Raw genomic sequence first — 24562 nt, forward strand, 5'->3', positions numbered from 1 at the left:
TTAGCCCCATCCTATATAAATCTATACTGTCAACAGTAACCACATTTAGACATACCAACATTAAAATTTACTTTAAAGTCCTTCTGTGAATTTTCAAAACATGTTTTTTCAAATTACTTTTATTCCTATAAACCATTAACCTTTTTCCCCAAGATACATTCCAAATCCATAGGGTAATTGTTGCAGACCAATTTTTCTCCAAAGTAGTCCAAATATCAGTGGAGAAACTATCAACGTCACAAACCATTGCTCTGCAGAATTTATCAAACTTCATATTAGTACTGACATTCGAATTATCGACTTTGTCCCCTTCACTTAATATTAATTGAAATCTTGATGGCCTGCCTTTCACTACTTCACATGTGCAATCTTCCACAAGACTTGGTGGATATTTCCCATCAATAAACATGCATGCCACATTGTCCAATTCAGTAAAGAAACATATATCATCAGATGTCAACTTCAAAATCCTGATCATTTAGTCTTCTAAAGCATTCAATTTTTGCCAAGGAAGATGGCAACTTCTATGGTGTAGCTTACTGTTTTGAATAGGTAGGTTTTCTATAAACACTAGAAGAAAGACAATACTTACAGGTATCCTTGTATATCATCACATCCAGAAAATTAATTTGCATGGAGTCAAATTGCAGTGAGAAAAATAGAAAAGTAGTAGTAGTGTTGATAGTATATTTAACAAAATCATTTAACTGCACTGCAGTACCAGACCATACAATAAAGATATCAGCAAGAAATCTGAAATACATTTTCAAAAATCCATAAAATTCAGAGGGGAAAACATAATTCCTCTCCCACTACCATAAAATTATATTAGCTAAAACAATGAGTTAGAAGGTCACTGAAAAACCAATCAGTAGAAACAAAATGAAAACTTTAGCAAAGCTAGAACTTCCAATAAGTGACTTCCCAAACCTCTTGTATCAGAGGCACGTGGGATATATACAAATGATCCTTATGAACATCAGGTGTTTCAGCTAATTGGCAATTCTGAATGCGCATGACTTGTTTCATTGTTTTAATGGACAATTTCAGGCCAATAAAGCCAAACCCTACTAGATGTGGATATGCATATTTCGGCCTTCTTATGACCTCATCGGCATAGCACAAGCAGAGTGTTTGACTAAGCATTAGAAACACAGGGCTGTTATACCCAGCTGATGTCCATTATCATTAGGATCACTGCAAAAATATCCCAAACAACAAACTAAAACAATGAGTGAGAAGGTCACTGAAAAACCAATCAGTAAAAACAAAATGAAAACTCTAGCAAAGCTAGAACTTCCAATAATTGACCTCCCAAACCTCTTGTATCAGAGGCATATGGGATATATGCAAATGATCCTTATGAACATCAGGTGTTTCAGTTAATAATAGTTAATAGTACCAACCTATGAACCAATCAAAATTGCCAATTAGCTGAAACACCTTTGCTAGAGTTTTTATTTTGTTTTTACTGGTTGTTTTAGTTTGTTGTTTGGGATATTTTTGCAGTGACCCTAATGATAATGGACATCAGCTGGGTATAACAGCCCTGTGTTTCTAATGCTTTGTCAAACACTCTGCTTGTGCTGTGCTGTTAAGGTCGTAACAAGGCCGAAATATGCATATCCACAGCTAGTGGGGTTTGGCTTTATTGGCCTGAAATTGTCCATTAAAATGACAAAACAAGTCATTGGCATTCAGAATTGCCAATTAGCTGAAACACTTGATGTTCATAAGGATCATTTGCATATATCCCATGTGCCTCTGATACAAGAGGTTTGGGAGGTCACTTGTTGGAAGTTCTAGCTTTGCTAGAATAAAATGATATTAGCAAAAATGGGAGCAGCAGCTGCCCCCATTGATACACTAGTGGTCTGCCAGTAATACTTGTGTTCAAAAAACACAAAATTGTTCAAAAGTAGATAGTCTGCACATTCAACCAGCAAATTCAACCAGCAAATTAATTTCTCTTTGAGGTAGGACCATACCCTCAACCAAGGCATCACTAAACCACTGTAAGCCAATCGAGTGTGGTATCACCAAAAACAAATTTTGAACATCAATAGTAACCAGCACCAAACTATTGTCAAATGGTACCTGTTTAACTGATCTTGGAAAATGGCAAATGTCTTTCAAACATAATGCTTGTCTACAAAAAAAAACTGTTTTCATTTATAATCAAAGTACTTCACCAGAGATTCAGTTTTAGACCCACCAGCAGCAACAATCAGGTGCAAGGGAGGATCAGGCAGGATATGTGGACCTTCGGTATTCTAAAGATACTGGAAATAACAAGATTGCTCATCTTCAAATATTCATAAACCACCTTATCCACTGTACTGTTAAACAATAGGTCATCCACCCATAGATCAATCTTTACATAAGAAATATTGATTTCATTCCTTGTTGCTGAAGTAAAAAAATGTCCATTATTTAAATATTCCAGTATTTTTTGTGAATATAAAAAAAACTGTCTATTAACACTACCCCACCACCTTTGTCAGGCTTCAATACCTTAATATTTTTGTCCTTACTTAGGTCATAAAGTAGTTTTCTTTATTCGTCAGTCAAATTAAAAAACTTTTTACCACAGTGGGGTGTTAGGCACCTAATCTACCTTTCACAAGCTTTTTCAAACACCTGAAGTACATGAGCCAATGGAGAATTAAAAAGACCAGACCTTTGTAATACACCACCAGAAAGTAAGGCCCCATTGGCATTATTAAACTCTAATGCTATATTTATTTTTAAACCAAGTAAAAGCCAGCAAAGGTACAAAAAAAACTATAAACTCGAACCAAGTACCATTGATAGGAAAATACAGCAGTCAGTTGTTCTTTAATGCAAAAATCCAAGTTTAATTCACACAAGCAGCTTCCAAGGTTTAAAATTAAAGCACATAAAGGCACATAAACGCCCTTCACCAGCTCAGCGTTTTCGTCTAGTTAAAACAGACTTCATCAGATGCAGACTCATACCAAACTACACATATTTATATCAATTAATATTTAAATTATCCAATCAGCAACCCTGAATAAATAAATGTGATTAAAAGTAAAACTCATGCTTTATCATTTGTAAAATAAAATGTTAAAAACACACTTAAAAGACTTGAACATTTTCATTCCAAATGTTAATAAAACTGCATATCAATAAATAATGGATAAATACAACTAATTATACCATGACCCCCCATTAATATTCCAAAACGTGCACGCTGATTGGCCAGCGTGCACGTTGTAAATCGACTTATACTAATGGAAAAAGGTCCGGTTGCCCAGACTTTTTCCATTAGTATAAGTCTTTTTAAAAACACTGTCTCGCTATGTTAAAGGAGTTTAACATAGTGACACAGGTTTTAAAAAAGCAACGGAGATCTCCGTTGCTTTTTGTAAAGCTGTCTCACTATGTTAAACTCCTTTAACATAGTGACACAGTATGTAAAAAGCAATGGAGATCTTGCTTTCTCCGTTGCTTTTTTTTTTAAACCTGTCTCACTATGTTAAATGGGTTTAGCTCTAGCGAGACAGCTTTAAAATAAGCAACGGAGATCACCGTTGCTTATTTTAAAGCTGTCTCGCTATGTTAAACCCATTTAACATAGCGAGACAGGTTTAAAAAAAAGCAACGGAGAAAGCAAGATCTCGCTGCTTTACTGTTATATGTTAAATGGGTTTAACATAGCGAGACAGCTTTAAAATAAGCAAAGGACATGTCCATTGCTTATTTTAAAGCTGTCTCACTATGTTAAACCCATTTAACATAGCGAAACAGTAAAAAGCAATGGAGATCTTGCTGTCTCCGTTGCTTTTGGCCACAGCTCTGATGTACTGCGTAGGCATGCGTAGGACATCAGAACTGCCGGATACCAGACAGCTGCGGAAGGGCAGCAAAGAGGCATTATACAATGCCATTATTTAAGAAAAGTAATTATTTCTTTTCTTAAATAATGTCATAGTATAATAGCAATAACCCACTTCTGGGTGTGGGTAATACGGGATTTACCCACGGTTGCCTTTGTTTGGTCCCTCGGGTTTTGCCCTCGGGACCAAACCACGCCAACCGTGGGTAAATCCCACATTACCCACACCCAGGCGTGGGTTATTGCTATAATATTCAACATCACACAATAGAGTTTTGAAAGACATAAATTTTAAAAGCTTGCATTTAAAATGTGAACTTTTTAATATTTCTTTGTCATTGGCTCCCTCTAGTGACCTTTAGTGGGAATGCAAACAAACAGGAAACTTCCTTTTGCTATTCACAATTTAGCTGATCTCATTTTAAGTAGTGGGGCAATGGAAACATTATCATTTAAACCAATGCAAGCTTTTAAATTTTATATGTCTTTCAAAATTGTATTGTGTGATGTTGAATATTTAGTTGTATTTATTCATTATTTATTGATATGCAATTTTATTAACATTTGGAATGAAAATGTTCAAGTCTTTTAAGTGTGTTTTTAACATTTTATTTTACAAATGATAAGGCATGAGTTTTAAGCTTTTTAAATCACATTTATTTATTCAGGGTTGCTGATTGGATAATTTAAATATTAATTGATATAAATATGTGTAGTTTGGTATGGGTCTGCATCTGATGAAGTCTGTTTTAACTAGACAAAAACGTTTAGTTGGTAAAGGGCGTTAATGTGCCTTTATGTGCTTTGATTTTAAACCTTGGAAGCTGCTTGTGTGAATTAAACTTGGATTTTTGCATCAAAGAACAATTGACTGCTGTATTTTCCTGTCAAGGGTACTTGGTTGGAGTTTATATTTATTTATTTTTAAGTACAAATAATTTTAGTTCCTGCAAGTATTTTACCAAATTAAAAAACTGGACAAAGGGACAAATGTAAACCCTTTTACTGAATAAGTCACCATAAAGGGAAGAACCCTCCATGTGACTGTAGCTGAAAATATAAAACCTATTAAAGTTGTGTACAATACCCTATGAATCAATTACAAAACTATTTATTAGGTCCAACACCATCCTCTGTCTCTGCCCCTCCTGTTGTTGAAATGTGGGGCACTCTGCAACGCTGTTGGGGTACTCCATCTGGAATAGGGATATATTCTCACATTCCCATTTCATCTATTCTGTAGCCTCACTAAGCATCGAGGTGGAATGGTTAAGCTCTCTAAAAAACATTTTGGTTTTCAAGAATCCCATTATAATTCGGTAGTCACACTTTCATCACCTGCTTCACGGTCATCCCCTTTGTTGGAACTACAAGATTTTAAAAGTAAACAAGGGTAAACGTTCTTATTTTTATAAATATCATCATCCCATAGTAGCTTCTTCTCTTTTCTCAACCTTATAATGTCACACTCACGGTCAATCCATTTAGAAAGCAGATGGTAAGATTCTTGCATCGAGGGAAACAGTAAATCCTCCACAATCTTATCATGCAAGGATTTAATCGACCTCTCAAGTTTAACCATTTCCCATCAACTCAATCCCAGAATGGTCAAATAATTGAATTAATTCTTGATGTATTATAGCGTTCAAACAATGCCATTAGGGTATTTAAAAAAAAACGCAAACCTTTAGACACATGTTCCACTGCAATGCTATTGCAAAAAAAAGCATCATCAAGCTGTAAATGCCTGTATTTGGAAAGGAGCTTTTCAAAGGAATGCAGTTTATCTTTCAGAGTAGCATTCAGCCCCACCATAATGGTGTTAATATTCTTAGTTAGCTGCACAGGTCTATTTAACCAGTCATTGACATTAGTAGTAGATTTAAATGTACCTCCATTACTTGTAGATAGTATGTCAATACCCTGTTCTTGTAAATTAGACTTGAAACAACCAGAACTTGCAGCATATCTCATGAATGTATTCATAAAAGAATGAATGGTCTTCGTGTTTCATATAAGTAGGTGTCCTCCCTTACTTTTAGGTCCTTGATAGGATCAAAAATACATCTGATATCCCACTTTCATGGTTCTATAGTATTAACTCGAACATTTAGAATAGCGAATACAACTCCGTCGACACATAAACGTCGATCTACAAATTCAGCGAACTACCAAACCATCGAACCTGAAGACATTGAACGTATTTTTTGACCAGCAGCGTGATTGTGGGGATGAGGAAATATATCCTTTTCCCCATTGTAGTGTGGTCTCAGAGTTGGTATATTTAAGTAGGGGAGGGTGTGGGGGGCACAGCCCCCCATATGGGGGGGTGCAGGGGGGCTTGCCCCCCTGCAAAAAGTGTGTTGATATAGTTTTATTTAGTTGGGTTTGACTTACCTGAATGGCACTTTTGATGATGTAATGCGTTTGATGTCTTCATTTTCGATGGTTTCGTAGTTTGCTTGATTTGCAGATTGACGTTTATGTGTCGACAGAGTTGTATTCGCTATTCTAGATGTTTGAGTTAATAATATAGACCCCACTTCCATATCCATTCTAAAGGAAATTACTGTGGAGGTCCTGCAGGTTCTTTAGAAAATTAGCTGTTTCTCTGGACACACGAGCAATCCGTATACACTGTGACTTTATTACATTATGCTTAGTCATTTGCGGGTGCATGCTACTGGCATGAAGCAGTAAGTTTACCCAAGTGGGTTTGCAAAATAAATCACTATAAAGTTCTTCTAACTGTGTGTGCTTATAAGCAGTGAGATCCAGAAAACTAACCTTATGGTAATTGTGATGAGTACATTTCAAAACATTAGTCAATTGTGCAATGTGTACAAAGAAATTCTTAAGAGCTTCCACTGACCCTTCCCATACAATAAAAATATTGTCAACAAATCTCAGGTAACATTTGATAAAGCACTAGGGCTCTGGGTTATAGACTGTTTCACTCTCCCCCTTAGCAAACCCCATATTAGCTAGGCTAGGTGCTATAGCTGGTCTCATTGCAATTCCACATTTCTGTTTGTAAATACTGCCATTAAATCCAAAAAAGTGGTTGCTCAGTACCAAATGCAGTAAGTTAGAAATTAAGGTAATCTCACCTTGGAGGGCTAAGGTTTCCATTATCATGGAATCTCTCACAGCCTCAATACAGTATACGTGGGGCAGCACAGTGTAGAGTGCCTCTACATCACCAAAATTTAATCACCAGTAACAGGAACTGATTTAATTTTTCTCACACAATCAAGAGTGTCCAACAGAAAGGAGTTATCCCAGTAGCCAAGGCTTTAATATGATATTCCAGAAAAATCTTTGCTGGTTCAGTGATGCCACCTTCCCCTGCTACCTCTGGCCTGTATGGAAGGTCCTGAAGATTCTCGTGAGGCTTGAGAACCTCCAAAAAATCTAGGTAGCTTAGGAAGGGCTACAGCTAGGAAATCATAAAGTCTTCCACTGATGAGGTCTTCCTCATAAAGCTGTTGCAGGGTGTCATGTGTGTTCTTGTATGCAGATGTAACAGACTTAGTGCTAACTATATGATAAAAGTCAGTGTTACTAAGCATCCCTTCAATCTTTTAAATATATTTGTCAGTGTTGTTAACAAATATGTCCCTACCTTGTCATCTTTCATGAAGTGATGTCATCTATCCAAGCTTATATCTCTCAGGGCTTTAATTACATCTCTGCTCATACAGAAAAACTTCTTGTGGCAAGGTCTTCTGAGGGCTTTTCTGATATCTGACTCGAACTTACTCTAAAAAGCACTATTGATGGTGTCTTTCACTTTATCATGAAAAAAATACTTGCAAATTCAGCTTCTGCACATACAGTTTTAAGTCAATGATGGTGTTTACCACCTTACTCCAGTCATGGGAAATAAAAGCCATACCTTTTTCCAAGAGATTTCTTTCTACAACAGAGAGGTGTTTAGAAGAGTGGTTCCAGACTTTGATCTAGGGGTTTTGGAATTCTGTTGTTGGGTAAATGATCATGAGCCCCTTCAGGTCTGTCTTCCCTTGGTAGGAGTGGTCCCTGTGAGGATAAAGAGATCCTTCGTATCCAAGCTGACGAAACCGTGCTCTTTGATTCCTCGGAGTGAAATTCAGATGAGCATCTATTGGCATCTCTCTTCTGTGAAGAATGTCTAGCTCCAAAGGAACAGAACCCCCTTGAAAAACCTATGATGTATCTTGCATGAAATAAACGCTAGTGTTAAGTTCCCTAGTAGACACATTTCGATGATGTCCCAGATAACTTTTGGTTTACCTAGAGGAATCGAACTGTGTGTGTTTGTATGTGGGGAGGGGGGTATGCATCCAAATGTTTAGTCTTAGATTCTCATTTCTGATGGACTGCAATGCTGTTTTGCAGGTTTCCTCTCGAAACAAAGTTACCATCTGTGCCTTTCTCTTGGTAGTCCCTGTAATCCCGTGTCATGTTCTGGTTTTCACAGTTTAATTTTTTTAACTTTCATTTCATGGGCAGCCACTCTGCCTCAAATCTCATTTAATTTGCTGTCAAGTACACCATACTCTCTGGCTTTTTCTTCAAGAGTAGTGCTCTTGTTAGCAATTAGATCCTGCATTTTTCTATTGTGCTGAATAAGAATGCCCACCAGTTTCAAACCTGCTTCCTCAAGAATGTTGTTCTGTTCAATCATAAGATCTATTTCAACACTATTTCACATAAGAACTTTGCTATGTCTCAGTCCTCTGGGTATTCTCTTATCCTCAGAGCTTGAAAATTTCCTCCCATTGTAAGCTTTTCAGTGTTTTTCAGACTTTTTTTTCCAGTTGAAACACAGTAGTCACTAGATTGCTGGTGTTGCCATATGTATCCATGGATAAATTCCGGTTGAGAGTGTTCCTGTTCAGCAGCTACATTTTATCCCAACTTGGAACTTTCAGGATACTTCTAAACTCATCATTTGTCAGAGGATGCATTAGTCCTTCTTTCATATTGTCTCCATTTATTATTTGTAAATAAAGAGAAATTAACAGAAAAACAGTGACTGAAGGTCAGGAAACCACATGCTAAAAAAACAGACCAGTGATGTGAACCATAGTATGAAAGTCAGGACAAACATACAACAAAAATCACCAATGGTGCTGATAAATCCACCTCACATCCAGGAATCCTATGTATCACAAAAAGTGAGTTATAGGATGAAAAGTACAAAACCCACAACAGAGATGCAAGAAAATGCAAGGAGATAGCCGTCCCCAGCATTAAGGCAGAATATACTGTCTTCACTTTCTTATTCGTGAAAAATGAAAATGAAAAATGAAAAATAAAAACACTTAAACATTGTAATATTAAACAACAGTAATAAACATTTTAGCAAACTAGCCAGACTGTGTTTTAATCTATACCCTACACCCTCAAAGAGAGAGCCCACCTTGTGTACCGTTAATATGTTCTTAAACACGAGTTATCTTTCCTTGTTTTTTGAATTTTTCAAAAACGTTCAGCATCCTTGTAGTCAATTAATAATTGCAATACCAAAATGACATGCCTTCCTTAAGTAAGTTAGCACAAATTACATAAGCATTATCAACAATTTAAATTTGATACAATTTTAGCTTTAAAATACAATTTATGAAAAGATATTCATTTAACCAAAACTGGACAGCCACAAAGCCAGCAAAAATAAACTTAGAAAAAATAAATAAAATAAAAAATCACCACGAGTGGGAAAAACAGTACCTCCATACTTTATTTACAGTAACAATAACATATTTTGCCCTCATAACAAACAGGCATCTTCAGAGTCAAACCAACAAACCCATAACCCCACATTTAAATAGATGCTGAACGTCGTAATCATGAATAACATTAATCAATTAATCACTTAAAAACAAGCATACAATAACCACGGCTAACCTTCAGGAAGAACTGCTTTAAAGAAATAGTAAATATGTAGACATATGTAACACTATATATATATATATATATATATATATATATATATATATATATATATATATATATATATAAAATATTTATACACTAGTTGCTAAAAAATAATAAAATAAAAAATAAAATAGTTCCATTTATTAAAAAATAAAATGTAGACTTAAAAAAACATTTAAAAAAAACAATAAAAATATTTGTCATGTAAACTCACTTGCTATTGCTTTTCCAGGATTCAACCACTTCATAATTAAATAGGGTTTTATGAACTCTGAATATTGCATCTGTTAGGACATATTCATATTTGGTTACCCTTTGTTTCAGAATACCTATTATTGAAATGCAATCATTAATGCCATGGTCTTGTTTAGCATTAAGCCTCAACTGCCACTTAGTCTCTCTCATTTTAACCTCAACTCTAAGATCACTACCTCTTTCATTGATATTGACCTTGTCAATTATATTAAATATAAATCTTTTAAAATTAATACACATTGCACTGTGAACATATAGAGCACTACTGGGTTTTTTGTTTGTTATATCTCTAATATGTTCAGCAATCCTATCTCTTAGCCTCAGAGTAATTTTCCCTACATAATATCCTGGGCATGTCTTGCACATTGCTATGTATATTACCATCTTTGTTTTGAAATTACAATGACCCGGACATTGTAAAGTTTTATTATACCCAGCTACAGAGACATAAGGGCCATCATTTATAAACTGACAATAACTACATACTCCATGTTTATACATAACGGATCTATAGGCCTCAAATTTCTTGCCATTCTGGATTTCCAGTATTTCTTTCAGTTTGCTCCCCTTACTATAAGCTACTTTGGGCCTCGTGCCCAATTTGATTTTTATTTCAGGGTCAAAAACAAGATCCCAAAACATGTTAAGCTTAGAAATAATAAGGAGTACATCATGATTACATTGTTCGTAGTAGTTACTGTTTAGTAATTTTTAATGTGAAGTTGCAAAAATCATCAAATTTAGAATTCATTAACAGGAAGATGACCATAGAAAGGATCCACATTCTCCAGAATAAATTCATCTGTAGAAATGTCTTCCTTCTATAACTCCATTCTGCTAATGACGTTTGCTCCATACTAACAAACCTGCCAGCCATAGTTAGATTACAAAAGACAAGCAGGTATCATAGATTACAAAAGAAGTCTAGCAACTCTTAAAATTAGTGACTCTGCTGGGACCCTTGAAAAAAATAATTGTCCCACTTATAGAGATCAGTGAGTGCATGTATATATGCGTGTGTGTGTGTGTGTGTGTGTGTGTGTGTGTGTGTGTGTGTGTATGTATATATATATATATATATATATATATATATATATATATATATATATATATATATATATATATATATAGGGGTATACTTCAGTAGATCGAAATTAACTTAATCGAAACTTAGTTTACCAACACTGAACTTTGAATAAACTGAAATTCCACATTACCACATTTTTTTACAAGGAATGGAGACACTTGGCCAACATGGGGAAATTTGCCCTTTTCCCAACTGTAGTGCAATCCTGGAGTTGGTATACTTGGTTCGGGGGTGTGGGGGTGCAGCCCCCCCATAATGGGATGTCTGGGGGCACAACCCGCGCACCTGGGTGGATTTGACATACTGTGGTGTGTTTTTATGTTGAATGTTGGCCAAGTGCCTCCATTCCCAGTAAAAGTGGTGTGACGTGAAGCTTCAGTTTATATAACGTTCACTGATGTCTTCTGGGTAAAATACATTTCTATTCAGTGTCGTTTCAGTCTGCTCAAGTACACCCATAGATATATATATATATATATACACACATATAATCACACAGACATGCACACATACACATACACACACACACACACACACACACACACACACACACACACACACACACACACACACACACACACGCACACATACATATTTGCAATTTGTACCCCGCCATCCTTTTCTAGCTATACCAACAGCACCTTCATATCGCTAGAGCCATATATTCCACTATTCACCTCAAATGTACCTCCTTAAGGAGATAAAATAGTTAATCTACATTCTTCCCAACTATGATGGCACTGGTAATATTAGTTTTCACTTCTGGTTTACTGCAACTTGCAATGAATTCATCAGTCAACCAATCCAACATCTCTTTAAACTCTCACTAATAAGTCAGACCTTCCATGTACAGTGGAAAGCAGACATAGTTTTTACTTTCTGAAAAGTTCCCATGCCTTCCAAACCCTTGGACTACACATCTGACTTTCCCCTCCCACTTGAAGAGATTGCTTGAGAAAGTAGTCACTGATTTCATGAACAAATATCACATCCTCTCTCAGTATCAACATGAATTTAGTAGAGGACACATTATTATAACAGCCTTATTCATCCTTAGTGGTCCTATATTAATTTCAACTAACCAAGTCTATATCACTTGAGTCATCTTTGTTGACCTGTCTAAAGCTTATAACTCTGTCAATCATAACCTACTATTAAAAGATCTCCAGGCCTCCAAATTTGGTATCTCTATGCTTAAGTGGTTCAACAGCTAGCTCACAAACAGAAGTTTCAGGTGAAAATGTTCTTCCATCCATAATTTTTCCACTTAATTACCTCAGTGCTCCATTTATGGCCCCATTCTCTTTTCTCTTTTTAAAACTAACCCCCCTGCACAGCTAAAGACTCAAAACTGTTTAATGTATGCTAATGACACAGTTATAATCAACTGAGGATCAACTTATAAGACTGTTCTTAAGGAACTTCAATCTACCCTCAACTAACTCCATAATATACTCTCCTCCTAACAACTAATCCTCCATTTCTCTTTAACAAAATACATACTTTTCAGTAGCACTGACTAAAAGAACTGCCCTATCCTATCCCACCTTTAAATATTAATAACTCCATGGCAGAACACACTTATACACTCAGCACCTATGTATTGCCCTTAACCCCCTACCATACAATGAACTCATTCATAGACCTCATTAAAATAAAGGCAACATGGCTATCAATGTATGTCATCTTAATTCTGGGTTTTTCACCATGAAGCATTCTCGTCAGAAGGTATGCTTCTACCGGGTCTATATTATCTTATCGAAAACTGAATTCGCTGAACTACCTCTACATCGGAAATGCAGTTCAGCAAATTTGCTCTTGTGGGGGGCTGTGCCCCCCACACCCCTCACTAATTATATATACCAACTCCAAGATTGCACTACAGTGAGGAAAGGGCAAATTTTCCGATCCTCGCTGTTATCAGTTCTCTGAACTACATTTCTTTTGTCATTTGTTGTATTTGTACTGTTATGTTATGAGGCTTTTCTCCCCAGGCCTCTGCTGTAAATGGACCTTTTTCCAGTCAGACTTTCCCAGTAAACAAATGCAAAATAAATAAATAACAATAAAATAAAATAAAATGTAGATGCAGTTCAGTGAATTCAGTTTTCGAGGATATAATATAGACCCCTTCTACAATGTCTAGCGTGTAGACATCCCTTTAAACTTGTTCTTCTAAATTAAATGCATCTGACCTTCAGGATTTGACTAATCTTATATAGATTCATTTTATTTGTGCCACCTTTCAAATATTATTGTGTCACCCTGGCCAGAGCCAATTGTCTTCCTGTTCTTCAAACAGTGGATCTGCTCCTGACTACTATCATCTACAACTGCATCAAACGTTTTGCTTGTCTACATCTTTCCTGAAAGTTCTACACTCAAACACTAACAGCTTTGCTTTGATGTTGACAACATTCCTGTAATAATCAGACATCATAATTCAGTAACTTCCTCTAAATACGTATTATCTATGCCTGGTCAAATATTTGTGAGGTAACCTCCCTGCAGCCATTCACTCCTTTCTTTCCTCAAATAGGTTAGGCAAAAACGAATGACCTACCTCCCTAACAAAACCAAATGATTTTGCTTTCAGTACAGTTTGGTATTTTAGTTACAGTTTGGTTGGGGTCTAGATTAGTTATGTTGCCTACGTCCAGTTAAACTGAGTTCTGCTATGATACGTTACATGGCTCTGCATTAAAGGCTGGTGGCCCTATAACTACCCAGATCTGTACTGGGGCTGCCCTTGTAAAGGAGATTAACAGTGTGTGTTCTGTAAGCATCAGACATGAACCCTGTGAACAGGCTGATATTGCACAGTTTAAGTAGATGCTCAAGTAGGGCATATCTGGCACTAATGAGAATGAACTTCTTATACTGTGCTGTCTGTTTTGGGGGTAGGTATAGTAAAATAGCACCAGGAATGTCAAGGGGAGGGTGTCACTATGCCTTTTGCCTCGGGCTCCATTTCACCTAAACCAAGTCTTTTCTGAAGGATCTAGATCTTCTTAGCTTAGTTGTATATTCTCAACTAATTTTAATATGAATATCTGCATTAGTGAGATCACATAATATATAATCTGAACTGTTAAATATTTTTGTCAGAATAGATAATATAAGGTGTTTCACCTGTTACATATCTTTGTTGTATGAGATGATGCAGTGTGACTGAATTGTTACATATATTTGTCTTGATTATGCATTTTACACTGAAGATGACTCCCTTTGCCTTACTATTAAAATTACATTTTCTTACTGTGCTATATTGACTAGTTAATAGTCGTTATGTTCTGCAGTACTTGCATATTGACATGTTTTATATGCAGTACTATTATGACTAGCTGATGTAAATGGTCATTATTGTTTTTCCTCTTTGAGATGCCTTACACATATTGGAAATATATTTATTTAACATTCTTTGACCCTCCACAACATCATTTGTGTTAAAAGAATCTGGTATGACTACATTTTAACATGATTATAAAAAAATATTTTTTTATTCCTTTCTTTGCAAATTAAAAAAATCTGTAAAAATGAAATGCCCCCGACTTTTCAGTTAGCTGGGTGCTGAACAACATTTATTCTTATAATGTCCTGATATCTGCTTTTGCTTCAAAGATATCCACATTTCTGTGTTTGTTTAACTATGGAGATAGACAGTTTGGAAAGCTATTTCTCACCAATTTACATAAAAATCCCTTGAATTCCTCTTAGTTTTCCTGTTCTTAAGGCAGATTCCTTCTATTACCCATTATCATGCTCTGTTGAAAGTGGATATAAGTACTCAGAACATAACTCTGTCATTAATCTTTCAGTCTTACAATATAAACAAATTATGACACTCAGAACAGCAAAAATATAGCGTTTGAAAGACATGCGTGCGTAAATGGGAGTGCCTTCGTTGAAGGTTGGGCGTCAAGCTGACACCTCGGCGTTTCGTAAAAATCTACTGCCAATCATTAGCGGACTGGAGTTCCACTGTGGCAACCCCTTACCGGGAAAAAGCCGAAAGACAAACAACAACAACTCCATGCAAAAACTGAACCAATGGAGAATGTTTGCCTGTGAATAATTTAGCAATCTTATCCCACCATGTAATATGTAAAGCCTGGTATTGAGCAGTAACTTCTTGTATTTGTCCTTCACTGCATTTAAGTATCATCAGGGTCTCCTTAACTATTGCTTACTAACTGTCACTACCACAGGAGACTACGCCAGTGACAGATAACCTTAAAGTGCTTAGGAATACCTAAGTCCTATAACATCATATAGAACTATTTGCCAATTATAATTCCAGACGAGATGGCATAATGGCTAAGGTATTTGCCTCCCCCCATGCACAAGGTACAAGGTTTGATCCTGACCTCTGGTCAATGCCTGTTTGGAATTTGCATGTTCTCCCTGTATCTCTGTCAAGTTCCATCCACCTCTGAAAAAACAAGCTGAGTGTTTCCATTTCAAACTCACCAAAAAGAATAGAGCTGTGGGCAGCAGCACAGACTGTACATGGTGCCCTATGGGGGAAGAGTTGTATAAACCAACCACTTTGTATGCACAGTATCCTCATGATAGAAGAACAGAGATCACAGACTGTGGGCAGTGGCAGGACTAGCCACTCAACGGTGTAAAACATCACTCTAGGTGATTCGGTCATGTTGACTAATGTTGCCAAATGGACATGAGTATTTGCTGGTGGGTTGAGGACCCAACCTATGCCATGGACCCATGCTAACAGTGGAAAGGGTGTATGTGTTTAAGATTGCACTGTTGCAACTTTTTATATTGTATTTTGTATCTGTCTTGGAGCTTTTCTCCCCGGGCCTCTACTGAAAATGGACATGCATCCAGTTAAAATAGCCCGGTCAACAAATGTAAAATAAAATAAAATAAAATAAATAAAAATAAATAAAATGTGCCTCTACTGGCCAGTGTGTGCCTATCATAAAGCTATAAAAGCAGACAATAAGCTAATGGCTAGTTGCCCAGCTTAGGTTACCTGGGTAGCTATTTTGAGCAAAAGCTGGACATACAACCAATCATCCTGCTAAGCATGAACTAAGAATTGCTGCACTCAGTGTAGGTTCACTGATGGGACACAGATTGGAAGTGGAAGACATGATGATAAGGAGGAGGCTGGGCATCCTATGTATCCAGGAGACAAGATGGAAGGGCAGTGCAGCAAAGCCACTTAGTTTGGGATCCAGAGTCTGCTACCAAGGAGGAGGTCAGGCTAGAAATGTTGTGGAAATTGTGATGAGGAAAAGGCTTCAGAAGACAGTGAGGGATGTCATTAGAATTAGTGACAAACTCATGGCAATCAGACTCCAGCTTAATAATAGGGCAGTATTCATAATCTCACCCTATGCCACACAGTAGGATAGACAAACATCAGGCAGTTACTAAATGTGCCAAAAATCAAATGAAAGACTACAAGGAAGAAGGATCAGATGATAAAACAAGAAATGTGAAAAAAAAACATAAATATAGTTGCAAGTACAGAAAATTCCTGAACAGCTTCATGTCATTCAAGATCTGACACAGGAATGTTAAGGAGAGGTGAATTTAAACCAAAAGATGAAAGGTTAGTATTAGGCAGCCCATGATAGTGGACTAAAATTGGTTTACAAAAGTCCATTGAACGTGTTGGAGAAATTGACAAATGCAGTTTTGGTAAAAGAGACTGGGAAACAGTTGCACATCTTGTTGCTGGATGTGATACACTAATGGCAGAGGCCCTGAATACTGAAAGGCATAATACACAAAAAAGAAGGGGAATAACAAAACCAAGAACCAAAGAGACAATGTCCTCCACACAGGAAATCCATCAAACACTTTAATCATACAAGAATAAGTGTTTTTGGTCTCTAAAGTATTCAGGACTTCATCAGATAATTGTTTCAATTACGTATAGCCCATTTAAGTACTATCAGCAATTATATGACCAAAAATACAGCCAATGAAAACAATTAAATCAATCTTTATTTATTTATTTATTTATTTATTTTCATTTCATTTGTTAACCGGCTAGTGTCCAGCTGGGCCAGAGGCCCTTTTTCAGCGGAGACCCTGGGAGAAAAGCTCCAAAGCAAATTACAATAGAAGTTACTTATTACATTAGAAGTTACTTATGAACATATGCAAGTTACAATAATTATTATATGATATACAAAGGAATACAAATTTCAGCTTTTTACAGTAGTGTGAAAAACAAAGTTAGACATCTTGAGAAAATTATTCAGTAATTATAGGTAATTGTCAAACATAGCAAGCAAATATCAGAAAAATAGTTATCACTTATAGTCAATTGTCAAATATATCAAGCAATATCAGTTGATCATACTTCATTCTTTTCTTTAATTTTTTTGGGAGAATGATTCAGTAGAGCCAGGAGATATTGAGAAAGGAAGATAGCAGGAGGCTGCAGATGTTTAGCCTGGGTTAGTACAGGAGCAGAGCGTATGTTTAGAGAAATGTTCTTTTAGCGTCTGTTTAAAAGTTAGTGTGTTATTGATGGTGAGAATATGCTGTGGAAGAGAATTCCATTGCTTGGATATGGAATGGGAAAAACTGGAGATGCCATAAGAGTTTTGGGCCTTACTAACTTTTAACAATATTTTGTCAGCAGATCTAAGGGATGTTAAGTTACTATAGAGTTGAACCAGATCTGATATTGCTGGGCAGTTGTCAGGTTTGTGTATGACTGTGTGGGCAGTAAGTAGCTGAGTTAGGGAGAGGAGATGAGGGAGCTCTAGCCATTTAGTTGAATTAGTGCAGTACAGTGGTGGGCTCTATATGGTTGATTTGTAGCAAATGTGGCAGTTTTGTTATAGCAGGGTTCAAGGCTATTTAGGTCAGTTTTGTGAAGGTTGGTAAATATTTGAGAGCAATATAGAAGGGGAGATAATAGATGGGTCTGAGCAGTAGATAGTCTGGCTTGGTCAGTGAGAAATGGTTTTGCTCTGCAGAGTGAACCCAGTTTGGCATGCACCTTTTTTATGGTTAGAGCAAAGTGTTTATCAAACCTAAGTCTGCTATCAATTGTAACACCAAGAAGTTTTGTATGTTCTACTGGCTCAATTTTAGTGCCATTAGAGGAGGAAATATAGATAAGAGGTAGATTCTTAGATGTTGGGTTTTGATGGAAAACCATAAGCTTGTTTTTTTGGGGGTTAAGTATTAGTTGATGGAGAGTTAGATAATTTTCTATACTATGGAGGGATGCTTGAGTTTTATCTTGGAGCTCTTTGATAGTGGTGGCAGAGCAGATCGGGAAAGCATCATCGGCATATTGTACAATTAAATAATAAAAAAATAATTAAACAAATTAATGAAAATAATACAATTTAAAACTGTATAAAAGCAAGTGCAAATAATCATAATCAGTATTAACCAAATTGAAACTGCTTAACCTTTGTATATAAATCATACTGTACATACACACACTCACACACACACACATATATATATATATATATATATATATATATATATATATATATACACATACATACACACACACAATGTATGTTTGTATGATAAAATAATATAAAAAATACTAACTGAGAATTGGTTGCCCAAATGACATAAAAAACGATAAAAACGGTGATAAAAAGGTAATTTTAATATACATAGACTTCAATTGTAACACCCCTTTTATTGACACTTTGTCATTTAGTCACAGGGGGAATGTGGCATTAAGCTTAATATGCCAATACAACTCTCTTGTTTCAATAATTGTCCCCCCAACAACCACCCTGAATGGGTGTCATGACTTTCTTAACTACATAAAACAGAATTTTTAAAAAATTGTACAAACAATAGAATGCTTGTGAGTGCATTACCCAAGTCTTTTTTGTTTATTGCACAGTAGTGATCATAAATTCATGTCCCAAGTTGTCTCTCAGTTTTACCCATGTAAAAACTATCACACAAATTACACAAGGTGATATAAAGTAACCCCAACATCCTGCACTTAGATTTGCAGTTATTCCTAATGCTCCTGCAGTATATTACAACAGTATTATTGGTACTATCGTAGATTTACCTACACTGTGAACAAGAACCATATTTAAACATGCCACACTAGTCTTTCCACAATGTCCTTAATATTCATATTCCTCCTGTACACACGTTGGAGTGATAGAATGCATAGTCTGATCCCAATAAAATCTTTGACTAAGTTCCAGTTCTTTATCAAAAACTTTAATTTCTTCATTCAGATTCATGTAAGTTAACATTAAAGCCCTATCAAACACTATCTGTAGTTTTTCATTAATGGTACACCCAAGCTGTCCTTTAAAATGGGCATATATTTTGTATTCTTATTACTAAATACCTCATTCATAACTTTATTCACAAGATCTCCAGGGTATCCTCTTTCAATAAACATCTCCCTTAACTTATCACATTCATATAAAAATTTTTCTTCATCAGAAACCATTCTCGATATTCAAACAAATTGTCCCTTGACTAAGTTTTTCTTCTGCCAAAAAGGGTGACAGCTAGTGAAGTGCAAGTAAGAGCTGGAAAGGGTGCGTTTATGAAAAATAGTTGATTCAAATTTTTTTTCCTGCCTATTCTTATAAATGGTGATGTCCAAATAGTCAATACTGTCCTTATTAATTGTACACATAATAATGTAGTAAGACTGTTACACTGGGGATTGTGTAAATATTACAATATTGAAGTAGCTGAGAAGCACTGGAAACATGAGCCACAAAGCATTATTGAGAATGATGAAGTTTATATTACATGGGAATCACCTATTGCCAACAGTTCAAAAACAGATACGAGAAAACCAGATATAGTCCATGAAAAGACAAAAGTAGCACTGACCATTGATATTACTGCACCCAGTGTTTACACTGTCTCACATACAAAGAGACACAAAGTCATAAAATATCAGGATTTGCAGGCAGAAATTAGGGCAATGTGGAAAAAAGATACTCAGACAGTTCCAACAGTAGTAGGAGTAATGGGTCTCATAAAAAAGAACCTACAGTCGTATTTAGATATGCTACAGATGCATGTAACTCCATATGAATTGCAGAAGGAGTCATTTCTGGGCACATTGTGGGTGCTATGAAGAGCACTTTTAGTTAATATCAAAGACTGAAACAATACTAATTTAATGAACTTTAATCCTTTAATCATACTTTGACTTAGAAATGAGGTCCATTCCCAAAAGACTTGGAGAAATTAAATCAGAGTTGTGATAGTGAGGAAAAGAGTGCACAGAGATTCCTGGATTTTGTAAACACAACCCCCTTGGACCAGGTAGTCAATACACCAACCAGGAGTGCAACCATACTGGATCTGGTCCTCACTAATATGGGAGAGTGCTGTACACCCCCTACTGTAATGCCTTCCCTGGGAAGGTCAAACCACAAAATGGTCTCATTTGAAGTAAAAATAAAACCTGGACCCCCAGCTAAACCTGGAATATTCAGGAACTACTGTAAGGCTAACCTCCTGCTATTAAGTGATAACCTGGCAAAATGTCAAGCCCCCATAAACCCTGAGAACACTGCTGCCTGTGCAGAAGTGTTCACAGAAACCCTGTACAAGCATGTTAATAGCTGCGTAGAGGCACCTGTACCCACCAGGAAGAAGTACAGGACTAACTCAAAAAACAAGCCATCCTGGTGGAATTACAAAATCAATAGGCTGTATAACAGAAGGAAAGAATCATAGGAAAAATTAGGAGGTGCAACACCCAGCAGGATACAAGCACTCTCAAACTAAACAAACAACTAAGAGGACAAATAAAGTTTACCAAACCTAAATTTGAAGTTTGGCCTCCCAGGCCAAGGAAAACCACAAAACATTCTTTAGCTATGTCCGCAACCTCAAAGGCAATACACAATTGTGTGCAGATCTCATTGTAAATGGAGCCACCTATACTGAGCCAGAAGATATAGCAAACCTCCTGGCTGATAAATTCAGCTCCAACTTTACCAGTCTCTCTCCGTCATCAAATATAACTCTCCCTACAATCACTAGAGAACAGGTCCTTAATGCTCTATCTATTCTTAGATTTGGAGAAGCATATGATGAGGTCCCAAGAAAGCTAATTTGGGCAGTACTGTGATGGTTCAAAGTCCCAGAAACATTGGTAGAAATAGTGCAGGCTATGTACAAGGTTCAAATAACTCAAGTACAAATAGTGTTCAGTCTCAAAGAGGGGTTACCAGTGGCAGTGGGTGTGCACCAGGATTTAGTTCTGACTCCACAACTAATTCTAAAAACTCCACTACTAATGATGGACTTCATTAGCAAACAGATCAGAGGGGAAAGATCAACAGAGTTGCTGTATGCAGACAATGTGGCATTACAATCAGACTCTGAGCAAGAACTACATCAAAGGATAGGAGAATGGAATGCAAAGCTGAAGGCACATGGGATGAAATTCAGTACAGCTAAGACAGTTATAATGGCAGCAAATGGTGGCATTCAGGAGAAGCTGAGAATTGAGATAGAATGGAAATTAGTGGAACAGGTTAATAGCTTCAAGTATCTGTTAGGGGTGGCTGAGGAGAAGGGAAGTCTGAATGAGAAGGTCAAAGCTGAAATCAGAAGGCTGCAGCCAACTGGCACAGAGTGTCAGGTGTAGTATATGAAAAAAGAATGCCAGAGTAGCTGAAAAGTAAGGTGTACAAAACAGTGGTGCGACCAGTACTACTGTATGGAACAGAAACCTGGGCAGTAAAGGAAGAGCAGTTGAGGAAACTAGACGTGATGAGATGGGTGGTAGGATGCACACTGTGGGACAGATGAAGAAATGAGGACATAAGAGCAGAAGCCAAAGTAGCTCCAATTGCAGAAAAGATCAAAGAGAAGAGATTATAGTGGTTCAGGTGCATGTGCAGAAAAGCAGAAGACAATCTGCTGAAGAACATTTGGGACAGACAGGAAGGAGGCAAGAGAAAACAAGGGCATCCTGCAAAGAGGTGGATGGATTGTGTGAGGGAAGACCTGTGACAGTCAGGCATGAGTGTCAAAGAAGGCAAGAAATTGGCACTGAATAGAGAGAGATGGAGACAATTAATGACACCCCGACCCATATAGAAAATGGGAAAAAGGAGGTTGATGATGATGATGAAGAATTGCAGGAACTGGCAAGTTGTAAGAAGTAAAGGAACATTAAATGTCTCTGTATCAGGTAGCACAGGTTGACAATGGAAGTCACTGCCTTCCCACTAAATATCAGCTATATCTGTAATAGTGCAGAACAAACCTTTGGTCAACATTTCTGAAATATTGCAGTTTAAGTAGAAACACTTACCCACTCTTTGTCTGAAACTTACATTCCTAATTCTGAAGTACTTGTTTACATGCCAAAAAAACTCTAATCACTGCCTGAATTAAACTATTATTGTTTCTGCTTATATACCTGCACTTACCTGCACTGTATTTTACACAGAACTTCCTGCGTTGAACTAGTATTGGTTCTGCTAATGTTCCTGCATTGTATTATTTTGTCATTTAATGTTTAATTTACAATACTCAGTGGCACATTCTCTTGTCATTATCTGTGGAGCTTTTCTCACTGGGCCTCCACTGAAATTGGGGTCTACCCAGTCTGACATTCCTGGTAAATAAAAGCAATAAATAAAATTATCAGCAATTAAATCACATTGTATGTTAACATCTTTCCAGCTGTTTTGTGGAAAAAATTGTCACTACACAACAGCATCAAATTATTTTTGAATCTCTTTTTCCAGATATACCTGTATGTAACTTAACACCACCATCAGTTTGGTGAATGAATGCCATGGTCTTTTCATCAAGTGTATGCTGCCATAATTTCACTTCTACCTAATCTTTATTGTGCTGGGAAGTCAGGGAGTCCTAACAATTGAGTAAATGGTGATGGGCTTGATGGCTGTAGGGAGATGAGGTACCAAAAAGAAGATGGAAGTTTTTAAATTGTGTTATATGTTCTCGTATCTATCACAGTACTCCTTTCTTCCTTCAAGGGTTTGCAATCCCTTATTGCACCTGCTCTGAATTGTTGAAGTTAAATTCTCATACTATGTTGCAGCCATATAATTGTCTATCTTCCTCAAAATGATTAATAATATAATAATAATCGAGACTCTAAACAACTAGAAATGGCATTGCTCACACATCTCTACACTTGTAATACACCTATAATTTTATCTAAAAGTTTATTTTTATTTACTTAGTGGCTAGATCATGTAATTAATGCTTGCAGGTCATTTCCAGCCATAGCTCAGGCCACGAGGGCAATAGTAAACATTACTTGCAGAAACCTTTATGGTAACCACTAAACAGTGTGTTTAGCAGGTGGAAAGAAATATAAACAGAACACATAAAACTCACAACTTGTTCAGCTTTCTGCAACATACTTCCACCCTAAAATCTGCTTCCCAGTCCAGACCAACCAAACAACCACTTTCAACCTTTAAGTTTCTGTTTGTTTGATCCCCCCATTTTGAATGTGACCCTGAACCTTGCTGTATCTTTATGAGTCAGTGTTTCAATTACTGCTTTCCTGTTTTAGCCAAGTGGAATTGTTTTTCTATCCCTCTCTGCCTCAACATACTTATGTTTCACTTTTCGTAAATTATTTGCTCCTATGTGCACTTGCAGCAAGTATTTTTCTGCTAGAGTACTGAACTGTTGACACTCTGTCATCAGTCTTGGTGTTTAGAAGTAACCTCTCATCAGAGTCCTTGTTCATTTTTGTTTTGTAATCACTAGTCTACGTTTTCATACTGCCTGTGCTTGACTATTCCAGTTACTTGTATGATTATGTTCATTATGAACCAGTTGTACACCCTATATCAACAAAAGAAGAAGAACATAGCATTGCATTCAGTCTTCATATTTAATGCAGTCTTGTTATATTCTGCAACAGTAACTGGAATGATGCTGAAAACCAGATAATCAGACATCAGTTTTAGATTGAAAACCTGGCTGAGTACTATGCAACAGCACCTAGCTACTATGGGAGAATGAGCAGCTAACATTGTGAGTCATACAAGTGTTATTAAAAATATTACATCAGCTACTAATGCAATTAGAACAAGAAATGTTCACTTCACTGATGGGATTCATAGGTACTGCAGAAGCAGGACTACAGTGAGGAATGTGCCTTGCAATTTGCTGTAGTAACGCTTAGGCTTAGGGATAGGGCTTAGGGTTTGGGGCCATATTGAAGGAGAAAAGTCCAACTAGCCTAAGGCTGCTCCTACACACACACACACACACACACACACATACATTCAAAAAAGCAAATATATATACGAAGTACATAAGAAAACAATCTCCTTTCCATCTTGCTGACCTATAAAAATGTCTGAGTTGACATCTTAGAATGCAAGGCAATACAGCTTTCTAGAATGAGCGTAGGCATACTTTACATACTAGAAAGCAGTACCACATACTGCAGTGTACACTAAATGGCA

At 36.6% G+C, this 24562-nt stretch overlaps 1 protein-coding gene across 3 annotated transcripts in view; it reads left to right on the forward strand.

Moving 5' to 3' along the window:
* VIT (vitrin) overlaps positions 1-24562 on the forward strand; it is a 1072224-nt gene that overhangs the window by 912691 nt on the left and 134971 nt on the right. The window lies entirely within an intron of this gene.

Source organism: Protopterus annectens, chromosome 1.part2 (assembly GCF_019279795.1).
Source record: "Protopterus annectens isolate FY-2018-M chromosome 1.part2, PAN1.0, whole genome shotgun sequence".
Lineage (NCBI taxonomy): Eukaryota > Metazoa > Chordata > Ceratodontiformes > Protopteridae > Protopterus > Protopterus annectens.